At 39.2% G+C, this 15504-nt stretch overlaps 1 protein-coding gene across 5 annotated transcripts in view; it reads right to left on the bottom strand.

Moving 5' to 3' along the window:
- Positions 1–15504, bottom strand: part of ARG1 (arginase 1) — a 138257-nt gene that overhangs the window by 55777 nt on the left and 66976 nt on the right. For 4 of the 5 annotated variants that reach the window (XM_054697838.1, XM_054697839.1, XM_054697840.1 and 1 more), the window contains one exon: positions 12551–12695. The exons of the other annotated variant lie outside the window; for it this stretch is intronic. The gene's annotated coding sequence lies outside the window, so the exon portion shown is untranslated. The remainder of the gene's footprint in view (positions 1–12550; positions 12696–15504) is intronic. 5 annotated transcript variants of the gene reach the window in all.

The following is a 15504-nucleotide window of genomic DNA, read 5'->3' as shown; positions in this document are numbered from 1 at the left end:
AGGGAGGGACAGGGGTCAAAACAAGGGAGAGAAGAGCATAAGGGACTAAGTGATGGATCATGGGTGCTATGGTGGTGGGAGAACTATGGGGGTTACACCTGAAGGAAGAAATCAAATATTACCCCAAAATTAACAATGTAAGGAAATAAATATAAATTCTTTTTAAAGAATAATGAACAAAAAAAAAAAAAGGAAAGAAATAAAGAGAGGGAGGGAAGTAGGAAGGGAAAGAGAGCCATTGTCCCCTCCCCTTGAATATGGATGGAGCTTGTGACTCTTAAATCAAATTTGGTGAAAATAAATGAAATGTGACTTCTGACGTTATGTCACAAAATGCCGCACAGTTTCTGCCTTCCTTACAGGAACACTTGCTCTTAGTGCCCACAGTGGCCGTATAAGAAGTCTCACTACCCCGAGGTCACATTGCTTGGAAAAGTCACATGTAGCATTACAATTGATAGTCCCAGCTAAGCCCAGCATTTCAGTCATTGTCCCAAAGTAAGGAAGAGTGAAAACACCTCTGATGCTCTTTTATTGTATTTCAAATTCTGTGGCTCAAGAATGCCACAGTTCTGGACACTTGGTGAAACAGAAGAACGAACCAGTTAATTCCTATCCAAACTCCTGATCCTCAAAATTGTGAACCTCAGGGCCTCCCCTGTGGCGCAGCGGTTGAGTGCTGGGTTGTGAAGCTGCCTGCAGCCTCTGCAGCGCCGGTTCGATCCCTGGCTGCTCCCCGACCACCGGAGGAGGGTCCCACATGACGCGCAAACCTCTCCTGCCGCCCACTGCTCCCCTCAGCAGTGTACTTCGGTCCTTCTGCCTGCTCTGCTCCCCGCTCTGGCTCTGGTGAATTCTCTCACCCTCCCGCGCTTCTGACTATACCCAGTACTTGTATAAATAAATAAAAATAAATCTTAAAAAAAAAATTGTGTCCCTCAAATCGGTGTTTAAAAAGCTGTTAAGTTTTAGAGTAATTTATTATGAAGCAATATGTATCTACAGTAAGACCACTCTGCCAGGGTCCCCTAAATGAACAAAAAGAAGATTAGAAATATTTATGCAGTAGCTGAACATGAGCCTCTCAGTCTATGGGAAGCTAAAAGAACTAGTTAATATATAACTTAAACACGGGAATATGGACATGAGAGCCATCAAATCATCCTATTTGGAGAATTATAATCTGATAGATCAAAATATGTCCCATCAACATGATTGCACAGTCTCAGTCAAAATCCCCACTCTTAAGGCATTTCAGTGACAAAGAAGATGTCCCTCAAAATTGCTTGTAATGGCATCGTTATTTCCTTGATAATTAAACATCTTTCAAGTCTATAATGATTTAGAATGAACTATAGAAATGCCTTGGTGATCAAAACCACAGTATTGCTATTTGCATTCATGGATCTGTGCATTTTTATTTTATGGGTATGTGTATAAAAATTTAGACAATTAGAGTAACAAATCAGCTTTGTCATTTCAATTTAAAATGTATACTTGAGTAATTAATTAGAGTTGTTATTTCAAAATGAAATCTTACTGAGTTTATGCATAGTTTGAGTACATTAAAAAAGAATTCAAGTTTCTCCAATATTGTAAATTTAATTTCTTATACCTTTAGAGTGCTTGGGGAAGTTTGTTTTATTAAGGTCTCTAGTCTGGGCCTCCAAGGTGGTGCAAGCGTTTAAGTCTGAGCACTATCAAGCAATCGCCACTGCATCACCAGTTCTATCTCCTGCCAGGTAGCTAATCTGGTGCAGCAGACCTCTCCTGCCTCACCCGCTGCTCCTCTAGCAATGTATTTCAATCAATCTGCTTGTTCTGCTCCCCATTCTGTTTCTGGTGAATCCTTTCACCACCACCCCATACCTCTGGCCTATACCCCAGTTTTTGTATGCATAAATAAATAAATAAATCTTTAAAAAATGAAGTTTCATAGTTTATTTTCCAAAAAGTATATGTACATGGGCCTCCCAGGTGGCGCAGCGGTTGAGCGCTGGGTTGCGAAGCTGCCCTGCAGCCTCTGCAGCACCGGTTCGATCCCCGGCTGCTCCCCGGCCACTGGAAGAAGGTCCCACATGGCGCGCAGACCTCTCCTGCCGCCCGCTGCTCCTCTCAGCAGTGTACTTCGGTCCTTCTGCCTGCTCTGCTCCCTGCTCTGGCTCTGGTGAATTCTCTCACCCTCCCGCGCTTCTGACTGTACCCAGTGCTTGCATAAATAAATAAAATAAATAAATGAAAATAAAATTAAAAAAAAAGTATATGTACATGTATTATGAATAAATTTAAAGTATATTAAAATTTATGTTTAAATATTTTGATATTAATTTTAAAAATACTTAAAATACTGAAATTTAATTTTTAAAACATGTAGTATTCATTTAATAAAATATACATTTAATAATATATTTAAATTAATGATATATAAATTTATATTTTAAGTTTATTTTTATAAATTAACTTAAATATTTGAAGATATTTTGAGTTGTCAAAATGGGATAATTATCAGTCAGTATATGTCCTAATTTAAACTCCTTATTGAAGAATTTCCTTGTGCCATAAATTTGCTAAAAGCTGTTCTTTGCCTTTCTTTCTTGGAGATCTATCTAAGTTGTCTAAGAAGTATGATTGGTCACTGCCAGGGGAAAGGACTAAAAAAGAAAATTTTCCCTGAACAAGAACAGAGAAGTCTATTAATTATCAGCAATAGAGTTGGGCTCAGCAGTTTCTGCACAAAAGAAAATTTTGTCCTAAAAACTCACAGTCATTTGTCATTGCTGAGCTACTCACGGTGCTTTCCCCCATGCCACTGCATCAAGACAAGTGGGGGAGCACCCCTCAATGAGGCCACTGCAAATAGCCCTCTGGGAGCAGTGGGAAAGCACCTGTGACCTGTAACCAGGTTTTCCACTTTAAGTGACCATAGCAATATAAACCTTAGTTTCTAAAGTGCAGAAGTCCTTTCTGTGCCACATCCAGAGATAAAGAAGAAATGAAATGCATATATGAAGGAATAGGGAAATAAAGATAATCTCAAAATCATCAGGATTCAGAGAAAGACAATTACTGCATGATCTCACATGCGGAATCTAAATAAGTGAAATTCATAAAAACTGAGTAAAATGGTGGTTATCAGAAAGTGGGGTCAGGAAGATAAGATTGATGTTGTTTAAAGGTGCAAACTTGAACTACCAGAGCAAACCAGTAGAAAATAAGACAGCGATCTAATGTACAATATAATGAATACAGATAATATTATAACTACATAAAGTAATAAATATTACTGCAATAGCAACCAATTACAAAATATTAATGTATCAAATTTAAGCATATTGCACATCTTAAATTTATACAGCATTTTATGATAAATTTATTCAGTTAAAATAAATTAGATCTCACAATTGGATCTAACCCACCCTTCCTATATACTTCAGAAATGAGTGCATATCCTCCAGTGAGCAGCAGCTCTGGTGTTTATCTAAGCCATGCCTCTTTCCTTCTCATATCTTCCCGATGTTCTTCAAACCATTTCTTTCTATACATCGGTTTTCAGTGTTTAGCTCAGGTGATGCTTTGCTTTGAGAAGCCAAAGATACTCACTTTTGGGTTCAGTGGCCACTGCTATTTATATATAATGGAGACATGTTGCCCAGGCAACCAAGCCCAAAGTTTCCTCTTAGCAAGCAGAGCAATAGATGACATCTTATCTCACCAACTACTCTTCTCCCTGTGTATCTTAAGTATCAGTTTCCTCAGACTTTCTTTGACTTTCTATCAACCACTTTCCTTGTAGTGGACTTAACCTTGCCTGACCACACCCACTTCCCGCTCCTGGGAAATCATCTAGTCTCCATTTTATGTCTATGGCAGGAGGAGTGGTCCTTTTACCCAGATCCACTTGCTGCCTTGGCCACCGCTGACTGGCCCACAGACTGAACCTAATATCCCGTTAAGTCACTTATGTCCTTCTCTAGTTTGTGTTCTAACTGGAATTGGGAAAAGGAAAACAAAAACTATAAATCCTTCTTGATAGGGGTTAAATTGTGTCAAGAGTGTGTTGTCTAATTATGAATTTTCCACTTTCACTTGTGTTAAGGATGTCTGTTTTATTTCATCCTGGTCAGAATATTTTGGATGATTTCAGACTTGTAAAATTTAAAGAGACTTGTTTTGAATTCCAATATATAGTCTGTCCTGGAGAATGTTCCACGTGCTCTTGAGAAAAATACTTGTTCAGCTGGTTTCAAGTGGACTGTTTTATATACACCGCGTCAATTATTTTATGGAATTCTTCAACTCCTCAGTTTCCCTATTGATCTTCTGTTTATTTGTTCTGTCCACTATACAAAGTAGGATATGTAAGTATCCAACTATTATTGTGGAAGTGTCTATTTCTCGCTTTAATTCTGTCCATTTCTCCTAATATTTGGAACTCTGTTGCCAGGTATATAGATCTTTATAATTTTTAGATTTGTTTAATAATGAATACTCTCCCAGCCTATTCAGAATCTTAAAGGAACTATAGGGTTGTTTCTTTCCCTCCTCCCAAGATGTTCAAGTCATCTGATGATATATTGAGTAGCCCTATGTGTACAATTTAATATTTAACAATCCATTTGGGATATAGACAGAAGATGCCACAGTGCAAAAGCATTAATCCAGAAGATTTTGTGTAGTCAACTAACTCACCAAAAAAAAATAGAATTTTTTTAAACAGGAAAAAAAGAATGATTAATATAATGAAATGAATTTCTAATCAAATTTGAAATGAAACTCAATTATAGAAACCCCTGCAGAATTTCCTCCTTCATGCAAATGTTGCATTCGGCAATTTATACATACATGAAAGATTCTTTGTAAGAGGCACCACTCACAGGAAATGAATTTTACTTATGTAAATACGTGTCATGATGTTCTTAGTAATTTTGTAATCCAAGAAGAAAAACTTCTATAAAGTATAAAAAAGTACATTTTCTAGTTGTCTGTCATAAAAAAGTAATCTAGTTCCCAGAGGCAAATCAAAACAACTGTGTTCTATTCCTTTGCTTCTTTGTTTTATGTGCTGCCGAAGCAAGTACTATTCCTTTGCTTCTTTATAGCATTCTGCTGAATAACTGATCCCAGTGCCCAGATGTAAGAGCTGCTGCTTCTTCAAATACTTTAAAGGATATGGAAGAGGGCCTCCCCTGGTGGCGCAGCGGTTGAGCTCTGGGCTGTGAAGCTGCCCGCAGCCTCTGTAGCGCCGGTTCAATTCCCCAGCCACCAGCGAGGGTACCACATGGCCCAGCAGACCTCTCCTGCCATGCCCGCTGCTTCCCTCAGCAGTGCATTTCGTCGGTCTGCCTGTTCTGTTCCCCACTCTGGCTCTGGTGAATTCTCTCACCCTCCCGTGCTTCTGACTGTACCCAGTGCTTGTATAAATAAATAAATCTTTAAAAAAAAAAAAAAAAAGGATATGGAAGATTAGGTTCCTGTGGTTTTGGTGCCTGTCAGAAAATTTCAATAGGTGAGTTAAGAAACCTGAATGAGTCAGAGAATCTTTAAATAACAAGACAAGAAACATTAGAAGGTATAAAGCAGCTTTTTAAAAAATCAAATATAAAAACAAAAGGTCCTGTTTGATATTTAAGAATGACCTGTAGTCTCAGGCTGCAAACAATTGGAAATAACTCCCAGGTTCACAAAGGGAATATATGATCCGTAAATATGCATTGGTTTGTCTTGCTTTTACTTACTACATCTCTTAATTCATAATAACTCTATTTGGAAATACACTATTCGCTCCCTAGAGTATGTGGAAATGAAGGCAGGTCAGCTATAGTGAGTAACCTAATTCTTCCCTTGTTTATCATCACCACTCCCAACACACACACACTCTCTCTTCCTCTCTTTCTGCAATGCATACACGTGTACACAGCACAGGTCATTTCCATTTGGTGCTAACAGGAGGGAGAAACTGTTCCCTGATGGGGAAAAGGGCTGGGCAGGGAAGTAGCCATGGGTTGCGCTGAGAAAGGCAAAAGGGAGTTGGCCAAAGAAGGCTAGATGTGGCCTATGCCTTGGAACTTCACTGAGTCGCACTGCTAAATAACAGAGTACACAGAGAGCAAGAGCAGAGAAGTCACAGGCTGATGGGGAAGGAGAGAAGTGGGGATTGGCCAGTACATGTGGGCTACATGACATTTATATAACACTATGATTTATGAGTGATTTCTGTCTTCACTATGCCATTTATTTTTAAGAAACTGAATTATGTAAGAGGCAGATAATATTATTATCCCCAGATATTGTTATTATCCCTATTTGTTTTCACAAATGATGAAATTGAGATGTGCTTAATGCTGCAATGTCAGTAAGGAGAGAGCTGTAACTCAAACCTGTATCACTTCATGACTCTTAAGCTTGTGCTACTTAGAATATCAGCCCCAAATAGAACTACTTAGTCAGCGGAGAGTCAAAACACAATGCAAGTCTTCCAATGTGATTGGAGCTGAGGTGCATGGAAAAGGTATGGAAGTCTCATAGGCTATTTTCAAAAACTTGTCATTTATCCTAAATTTCAAGCTGCAATAATAGAGTTTAGTAGTTGGAATAGAGATCATAAGAGTCACAGAGCTCAAAATAATGACTGTTCAGTCACTTATTAGAAATCTTGCCCACCTCTATCTTTGCAAGATCTCTCTGGCGGAACTGATACTTAGAAGGAGGCAAGATGGGAGGCGGTAAGCCCAGTCAGAAGGCCTCTCAAAAGTCTTAGTGAGAAGTGACAAGAGTCTGAAGTTCGTCTGGGGAAATGACAGTGCAGGGAAGTGCACAGGTTTAAAAGATGTTAAGTTGGAGGTTTGAGAGGATGTGGAGACTGGCTGTAGGGGTGGAGGAGGTGAAAAAATAAATGTGATTCCAATTATACAATTAGATCTTTTTTATTTTTTTAAAAGATTTATTTATGCATACAAGAACTGGGGTACAGGTCAGAGGTGGGGGGGTGTGAGAGGATTCACCAGAGACTGAGTGGGGAGCAGAATAGGCAGATTGACTGAAATACACTGCTGAGGGGAGCAGCAGGCAAGACAGAAGAGGTTGCTGCACTATGTGGGTAGCTCTCTGGCCAGCTGTGCTGAAGTGGCTGCGGATAGCTTCTCAGTGCTATGCCCAACCCCTTGCGCCACCAGGGAGGCCTTAGTTTTGTTTTGTTTTGTTTTTTAATGGAAATTGAAGGCACAGGATTCAATGGTTCACTTAAGGAGAGAATGAAGAGTAAGAGAAGGGGTCATAGGTGGAACCTTGAAGAACTTAGACCTGTTAAGGTTATGCAAACATAGAAAAATGTTCAGAGAAGGTTTAGAAGGAATTCCCAGACAGGCAGAACCATCAACGTCTTCCTTGTCAAAGATGCTGCAATTGAGGTGAAGACTCAAAACTTGCCATGGGATTTGTGAATAAGGATCAGTCTCTGTGAGAAGACAAGGAGCATAATACACAGGACCCTGGAGGACTGAGGAATGGTGGAGAGCTGAGGAAGTGGGGAGATGTAGCCATACTGCTTTCAAAATGCTCAAACCTAAAGGGATAGCAAAGAGAGAAAAGTGACTACAGGGTTGAGCAATAGTTTCATTTTTTTTGTTTTAATAAAGTAATGCTGTGAGTGAGCTTAAATATTGAGGAAGAGAAGAAGGAGGAGTCAGTAAGGAGAAGAGAGTCAGTAAGGGAGAAGCTGTATATAAGTCAGTAAGGGAGAAGCTGAATACAAAGGAGCAGGTAAAGTTAAATAATGGGGCACGGCTCTCAGGAGAACAGGGCAAGAATACAGAGCAAGTAGGAACATGATCATCCACTGAAGGGAGGGAGAATGTTTTCAGTAGTAATCATAGATCACACAAAAGAGAAAGATAACCAAGGAAGTCTAGAACTCTCAGACAAATCTAAAGGTCCAGCTGAAGTTCTGTGTGTTGTGTGATTTTTTTTTTTCCCACTAGTGTGAAAGGTTTAAGTAGAGAATTAAACATGAAATTTCAGGAGTGAGGAGTTGCAAAAACTCAGAAATCCAGTTAAGAGAAGTGATATCTAAGGCTTCTAGTATAAGAGGTAACTATCCTTCACTTCTGTGAATATTCTAATTTTTGGTCTGGAATCCAATTAGAGTTCCAAAAGATCACACATAAGGATCACCATACTGTACCCCCTAATAGAAGTGTCTTCGTTACATTTCAAGTAGCTTTTCTGGTCTTTCCCTACTATCCAGAGAGGAGGCCATATGGTGTTGTTCTGGGTTACCATGGAAACCTAAAGGGAAATTTTCACAATGTCTGGAGTCCCTGATGTCCTGCAAATGAAGGAGGAGGAGTCCTCAAATTCTTTGCAGCAGGAATTGACTTAAGTGACACCAACCTTGACTTCAAAATGGAACAGTAAATTTACTAAAGGAAAAACAATAGTATCTACAGTATAAATCTGAAATAAATATCTGTGGGCCAATCATGCCATTGAAAACCTCTGTCATATCAGTATCATATTGCACAAGAATATTCTTTTTTTAGGGGAAACTATGGTGAGATACCATCTCATACCATCTCATACCATCTCATCTCATAATATGCGAGAATGGTACATATTAAAAAGACCCCCAACAACAAGTGTTGGAGAGGATGTAGAAAAAGCTACCCTATTATACCATTGGTGGTGATATAAATAATTATGGTATAACCATTATGAAAAGCAATCTAGATTTATCTTAAACTAAAAATGGAAATACTGTATGCCCTAGAAATCTCACTCCTGGGCATACATCCACAGAATATGAAACCATCAACAACAACAAGAAGAAATATGTTCTACAATGTTCATAGCAGCATTATATACAATAGGTAGGACATGGAAACAGCCTAATTGTCCATTGACAGATTAATATGAAGATGGGATATACACCATCATGGAGTCTTCCATCCCATAATAAAGATGAGATGCAGCCATTTTTCAGCAAAATTAAGGGAATTTGAGATAACTATGTGCAGCAAAGTAAGTCAGAATGATAAAAACAAATACTGGGCATTTACATAGCAGACAATTTGATAACATATCATAGTTTTAAATACTAGTAGATATTGATAAATATCCTGAGGGCTCTGAGGTTAAGAGGGAAGGGCGAGAAAGGGACAAGATAACACAGGGATGGTGGTGGGAGAAAAATAACTAAAATAGTATCTTGCCTCTTTGATTCTTTATAAGACAAATGTCACTTAAGTGCAAGGAACCAAAAGTATAGAATAAAGGTCCTTGGATTATCTGAGTGAGAGCTCCACTAACTAATCTGGCATCAACCCAAAAACCTCATTGAAGGCAGAATATGCAAAACACAGCAAAGTGCATTTTATATCCAAGAAAGTCACTGAAAAAAATCTGTACTTTCAATGCATCCTCACATAGAAGAATTGCACAAGCCTTTTTTTAGCACTTAATTGGCAGCATTCTAATAGCCTGCCCATTTGCCGGGTGAACACTTTCTGATGACATGAGGTCACAGAGTACTGATACCATTTCATTCATTGCTCCATTTCTAATATGTGCTGTGTCAACCCCATTAGGGAGCTTCTAAATGGAGTCATTTTCTTTTTAAATTACAGCCCAATTTCCTGTGTCCTGTCTGTTCACTCCTCCAAGATGGCAGATGGAAATAAAGAATATTAAAAAATGATGAAGGACCAAATATATGGAGAATGTAAAGTGGCATGGGGGGTGTTTATTTTTATCTATGTGTGACTCTGTAAAATGGAATCTCAGTCTATTTTTAAGTTCTTTTAGATATTTTCTCTTAAAAAAAGACTGATTACTGCTATTTCTCCTCCACTCTGGCACTCCTTGAAAAGCCTAGATTAGCACTCACCTTAAGACATTGTAACTTGCCCTAAATTGTACATGAAAATATATTCCTGGTTGGTAGTCTGGGCTCAGGAGTATAGACATGGAAATCAAAAATGTTCCCTGAGTGAATAGGTATGGTGGTTGGAACAGGTAGGCAAAGAGATAGGTGAGTCAAAGAGACAGTGAGGATCTAACTGAGCAGGCAGAGTGTAAAATCAGTGTTAAGATCCTGATAGGATAACTACAAAAGGATCTACATTGAAAACTTTCTTAGGCAAAAAATGCAAGTTGATGCAGGAGGAAGTACTCCCACACTGAGCAATGGAAGCCTGGACATTAGTCATGGGTTGAAGGGTCTGAGATTGTAAGACCTCCTGGGCAAGCAGATCTCCCAACTGTTGTTTCATATAACCTAAAACTCTTCCAGTAGAGTGTTTTCCCCATGTACTGAGATGAGGAAACTAAATGTCAAGGGTCATACATTTGAAAAGTGATCCAGGTCAGATATGATCCCATTCAAATGCACTCAAATCCTTGAATGTTTTCCAACTTCACCAAGGCTGACAGGGTGCAAACCTGAGGTCTTCCCAGGTAGTATTTTGTCCAAGCCAGTTCTGGAACTTGGACTGTTTTTCAAAACACAGTCTGTGAACCCCCTCAAGGAGAATCACTCTAGCAGCTTATGCAAAATACTAACCACTCCTCAGACTCTTCCTCAGATATTCTGACTCAAAATTTTAATTTTTCAAAAATTCTTAAAGGGAATTGCAATAATTTTCATTTTTCCTAAAGTATGTTATTCAGATCTATCAATGACAATGCTCCATTATTGTGGTGATTTCAATTGAATTATGGCTGGGCATAATACCTAGGCAGGACAAATTGGTGTCTTATCTAGGATTAATATATGTACACTTAAAGAAAATGAGATTCTTACACTGGCATTGCTAAATTTTTAATTTGTAAGCCAGGATGTTGGGGGTTCACACTGTCTATGCTGTAGAAGGAACTTCCTTATAGAAAGTTGCAAGTCAGAAGCATATCAGCTTTTTAGTCCCCTGGATATAGCTATGTTTTAAGTCTATCGTGGATCTCTTAGTCCTTTGAATCCATCCTTCTATTTTTTTTTCCCCCCTTAAACCAGTTTGAGCTGGCTATCTGCTACTTGCAACCAGACAGCCTGGCTAGAGTTTTTGTGAGACAGACCAGAAGTTTTCCAAGAATGGCATATCAATCACAAGTGTAACAGAAAGTCTGATTTCCCTCAGCCATCCTTGTCTTCATAGCTAAGGGTGTAAGATACGTAGTTTGTTTTTTTTTTTTTTTTTTTTTTTGTAGTTTCTTGATCTTTACACTTGATCCCAGGCTGCTGATTGCTCACTTTCATATCTTCAATTATGATTCAAAATTCAATCTCTCCATCTATTTCACTCTTCTATGATTTTGATCTTCCTTGGTTGTGATTCAAGTATCTGCTAGATGTTTCCACTTAGATGCCCCAAGGCATCTCAAATTCAATAGGTACACAAGTGCATTGATGATCATTCCCCCCAGATATGCTCATCTTTTGTTATCCTTATGTCTGTGAAATGCACTGCCATTCTCTCACTTCCCAGATCAGCTATGGAAAAAAGATGAAATATTTCTATTTGTGGCAACATGAGTAGAACTGGAGGGGATCGATCGTGCTTAGTAAAATAAGTCAGAAGGAGAAAGACAAGTTTTCCATGGTTTAAATAATCTGTGGAATGGAATAAATAAGCAAAACAAAGGAAGAGACAAAATTAAGTCAAAGCAAACCCTAGATATCTGACTATAGAATTGAGGCTTCCAGAGAGGGAGAGTGGGGAGCAGCGTGGGGGAGGGCCTCAGTGGACTGTGGTGGAGGATGATAGGTTCTTTAGTGGTGGGTGTGGTAAGATAACACATATCTGAAGAGGTGTGGACCTGAACCTCTAAATTATACAGTGTTATAAATCAGTATTACCTCAATACAAAATGATACAATTTTTAAAAAAGAGGCATCACTGTACTTTGAGTTATTAGACCCTCCTCTTAATATATATTATTAGAAGCATTTACTTAAAAATACATTTTAAGAGAAATAATAGCATGCTAGACTGAGTTAGAAGAGAGCATTGATGATTAAAAAAAAAAACTACAGATACCATATCATATAAGGAATGAAATGGGGATCGCTTCTTGGCCTTTTGGCTAAGATCAAGTGTAGGAATGAAATGGGAAATAATTTAGCTAAAGATGGAAACTCAAGAAAAATGGGAGTTCTGACTTCAATAATTTAAAAATCTGTCACCTGGAGGAAGAAACAGTCTAATTTTGTTGCTCCATAGGGTAGGACTAGAGTCAACAGACAGACATTATAGGAAATGGGAATTCAACTCAGTATCAGAAAGAATTTATGCTCAACACATGCCCCACAATGGTGTGTTCCTATGGGAAAGGGTAGGACTCAACTTTGGAAGCCTATAGGTTCTTAGGCTAAATAAGCAGGCATATTTCTTCCAAATTCTTATTGAAATGCCTGATTATGCAAGCATAGATGTTTCTATGGACTAAAATGAGTTATCTACGCCCTTACACCATGACAAAACCTTTAAACGACTTCCAAATACATTATGGCTGAGCTGTAGATCTACTGTAGAAAGACAGCAGGCTATTTGTCATCACTCACCTTCCAGTCACCCTCCACTGAGTAAGCTTATCCTTCAGCACTTCATGTGACTCTTCACACAGTATTAGCAATGCATTTTCAATTATATTCACTTGCTATTCAGCCTCACACTTCCGTGGCAGGAGGCTGATATTATTCTCCTCATCTTAAAAACAAGCAGAGGTACAAACACTTGAAGTAATTTTCACAAGGTCACTGAAAATTAGATGAAGGCTCCAGTTGCTGAATGCGGTGCTTAATTCTGAGTCACGCCACCCCCTCCCCCTTGCTGCCCTGTAGGAGGTCTGGAATCAGTCTTAGGAAAACATGCCGGGAGGCCTTAGTTCTTTTCTGTTCAGGCTTTAGAATGAGTAAGTCAATAATTCTCTTTTTCCCAAAAAAAAATTTTTTAAGAAATTAAAAAGATCTGTCCTTGGGCCTCCCCGGTGGCGCAGCAGTTGAGCACTGGGTTGCGAAGCTGCCCTCAGCCTCTGCAGCACCGGTTCGATCCCCGGCTGCTCCCCGGCCACCAGCGAGGGCCCCACATGGCCCAGCAGACCTCTCCTGCCATGCCCGCTGCTTCCCTCAGCAGTGCATTTCGTCGGTCTGCCTGTTCTGCTCCCCGCTCTGGCTCTGGTGAATTCTCTCACCCTCCCATGCTTCTGACTCTACCCAGTGCTTGTATAAATAAATAAATAAATCTTTAAAAAAAAAAAAATCTGTCCTTATTCTCTAAGATTTGAAAGACCTATCATCTCGTGAAGATGGGTTCTAGCGAATTCACGTACATGTGGCATTCTGGTGGAGAAGCTGATTTTGTTGATTCGTCCCATGTATGGCTTTGCCCATGATGCAACTGAACAGGGAACATTTAACAGAGGGCACTTATGTGAGGGGACACTCGATTTGCAGCAATCTGTGCACTGCCATCTGTCCATTCTTGAGTTTTTCACCCAAAGTGAAACAGCACTGTTCAAGGGTAAGTTTTTTCTTTAAATGGTGAAATTTAAATGAGTTCAATTCTCCGAAATAGCTAAAGGAAAAGAAACTACATCAGCACGTCCAACACAGGCAACACTGGCCAAAGGCTGTATTTATCATCACTAGCACTGCGGGGATTTAAAAATTTTTCCAAGAAAATTGTAGGAAGTTGGTTTTCAAAGAAAAAGGACATTTTAAAAACATCCATTCAGCACTTGAATATATTACCCAAAATTCTTATCTTTATTCTGAAGTAATTCCCTCCTTGGAGGAAGATAAGTAATAGACTTGTTCTTTATAGGTGTCTAACTGCTTCCTACGATGCTAATGACTCCAGAGAGTCACACATCCAGACAGGAGCAAGGAAAAAGTTAGTACAAGCTGTCTCCCTTTCTACAGAAGGTCAAATGAAAGCAACTGTGCCAATAAACTTTTGCCTCTCATCTCAAAAACTATTTTCAAATGTTTTGGGGTTGAGTGTATGTATTACACAAAGGTGAAAAGTTCTCCAGAATTATCCCAATTTTTTTAAAAAGTCAGAAAGATAGATATTTTGGGGTTTACACAAAATGTAATCCAAACAGTATCTTCTTTGTGACTTTTTCAAAGACTCAGTGACACCATTTCAAGAACTGTGACATTTAACTGCTCCAAGGGTGGAAAGCATCAGCCTAAGAAAATCAGCTTTTGACCACAAGCACACAGACGTTTAAGGGCCACCTATTAAGTTATTAATTTTGATTTGCTTTTGTTGCTTCTTTTGCTTGCTTCTAGTTTATTTGTTTGCTACAGAAGAATAAATATTATTTTTCCTTCTCCCACAGCTCCAACCTTGGTGATAAGCAAGGATTTAAGTACAGAAGATCTGTGGCTTTTTTCACTCCCAGCACAGAATTAAAAGATTTTGAAACTATCTGTCTTACGGAGTTGGGAGGTGGGGAATGGAGATCTAGGGTGTTGGGAGTGGGGTGCAGAGTGACGTGAGCTGAGAAAGTTTACTCTGGTCAGGGAAGCAGGCAGGCACCTGAGGGAGGAGCAAGGACACTCCCCACCAGGGCAAGTGGTATTGGATGGGGTGGTAGAGAGAGCTGCTTCAGAGTCCTGGAGGCAGGACCTTGGGAAGGGAACCTCAATATCTGGCAAAGACCTTCTGCCCCAGTTGAGAGATTCTGCCCTCTATGTGCTGCCACTGCCATCAGCTATGACCTGGAAATCAAAGACCAGAGGGTCCAGCACATAAGATCTGACCTGAATAACCCTGATGAAAATGTGGGGGAGGAGCTCTCATAGTGAGCAAGATTGCATTTTCTGCCATTACAGCAAGCTGGATGTTTAGAAAATATCGTTTTCTTGAAAGATGAAAGAAAATGTACATTTTTGCATTCTGATCTTAAAATAAAATATTTATCTGGTGGTGTGTGTATGTATGGTGGGGTGTGTATTTTTTCCTACCAAATTCCCAGAAAATTGCAAAGCAAAAGTCCAAATCCAGTAAGAATTCAATAATTTGAAACCAGGAACACATTTCTCCATAGAAACAATGCTATGCTCAGAAAGCAGACTATCAGATGGGTCTTCAAAGATTTAATTTAATCTAAAATTAAACTCATTTGGGCCTCTCTGGTGGTGCATGGGGTTAAGCACAGCACACTGAAGCTATCCACATCCTCTGCAGCATGAGTCCGATCCCCAGTCAGCCAGAAAGCTACCCACATGGCACAGCAGACCTCTCCTGGCTTGCCCACTGCTCCCCTCAGTAGTGTATTTCAGTCAATCTGCCTGTTCTGCTCCTGGTTCTGTTTCTGGTGAATCCTCTCACCCTCCACACCTCTGGCCTATGTCCCAGTTCTTGTATGCATAAATAAATAAATCTTTATAAAAAATAAAATTAAATTAAGCTCATTTAATCTAAAATGTTATATATTTACAATGGAAAATATTATTACAATGCAGTAATTAAATGAAAGGGGGAAAATTTAGAAAGAAATGTTTAT

Source organism: Talpa occidentalis, unplaced genomic scaffold (assembly GCF_014898055.3).
Source record: "Talpa occidentalis isolate TD23 unplaced genomic scaffold, MPIMG_talOcc4v2.1 talOcc4.2, whole genome shotgun sequence".
Classification (NCBI taxonomy): domain Eukaryota; kingdom Metazoa; phylum Chordata; class Mammalia; order Eulipotyphla; family Talpidae; genus Talpa; species Talpa occidentalis.
Note: the sequence above shows the minus strand (reverse complement) of the source record. Positions and strands in the feature narration are given on the sequence as shown.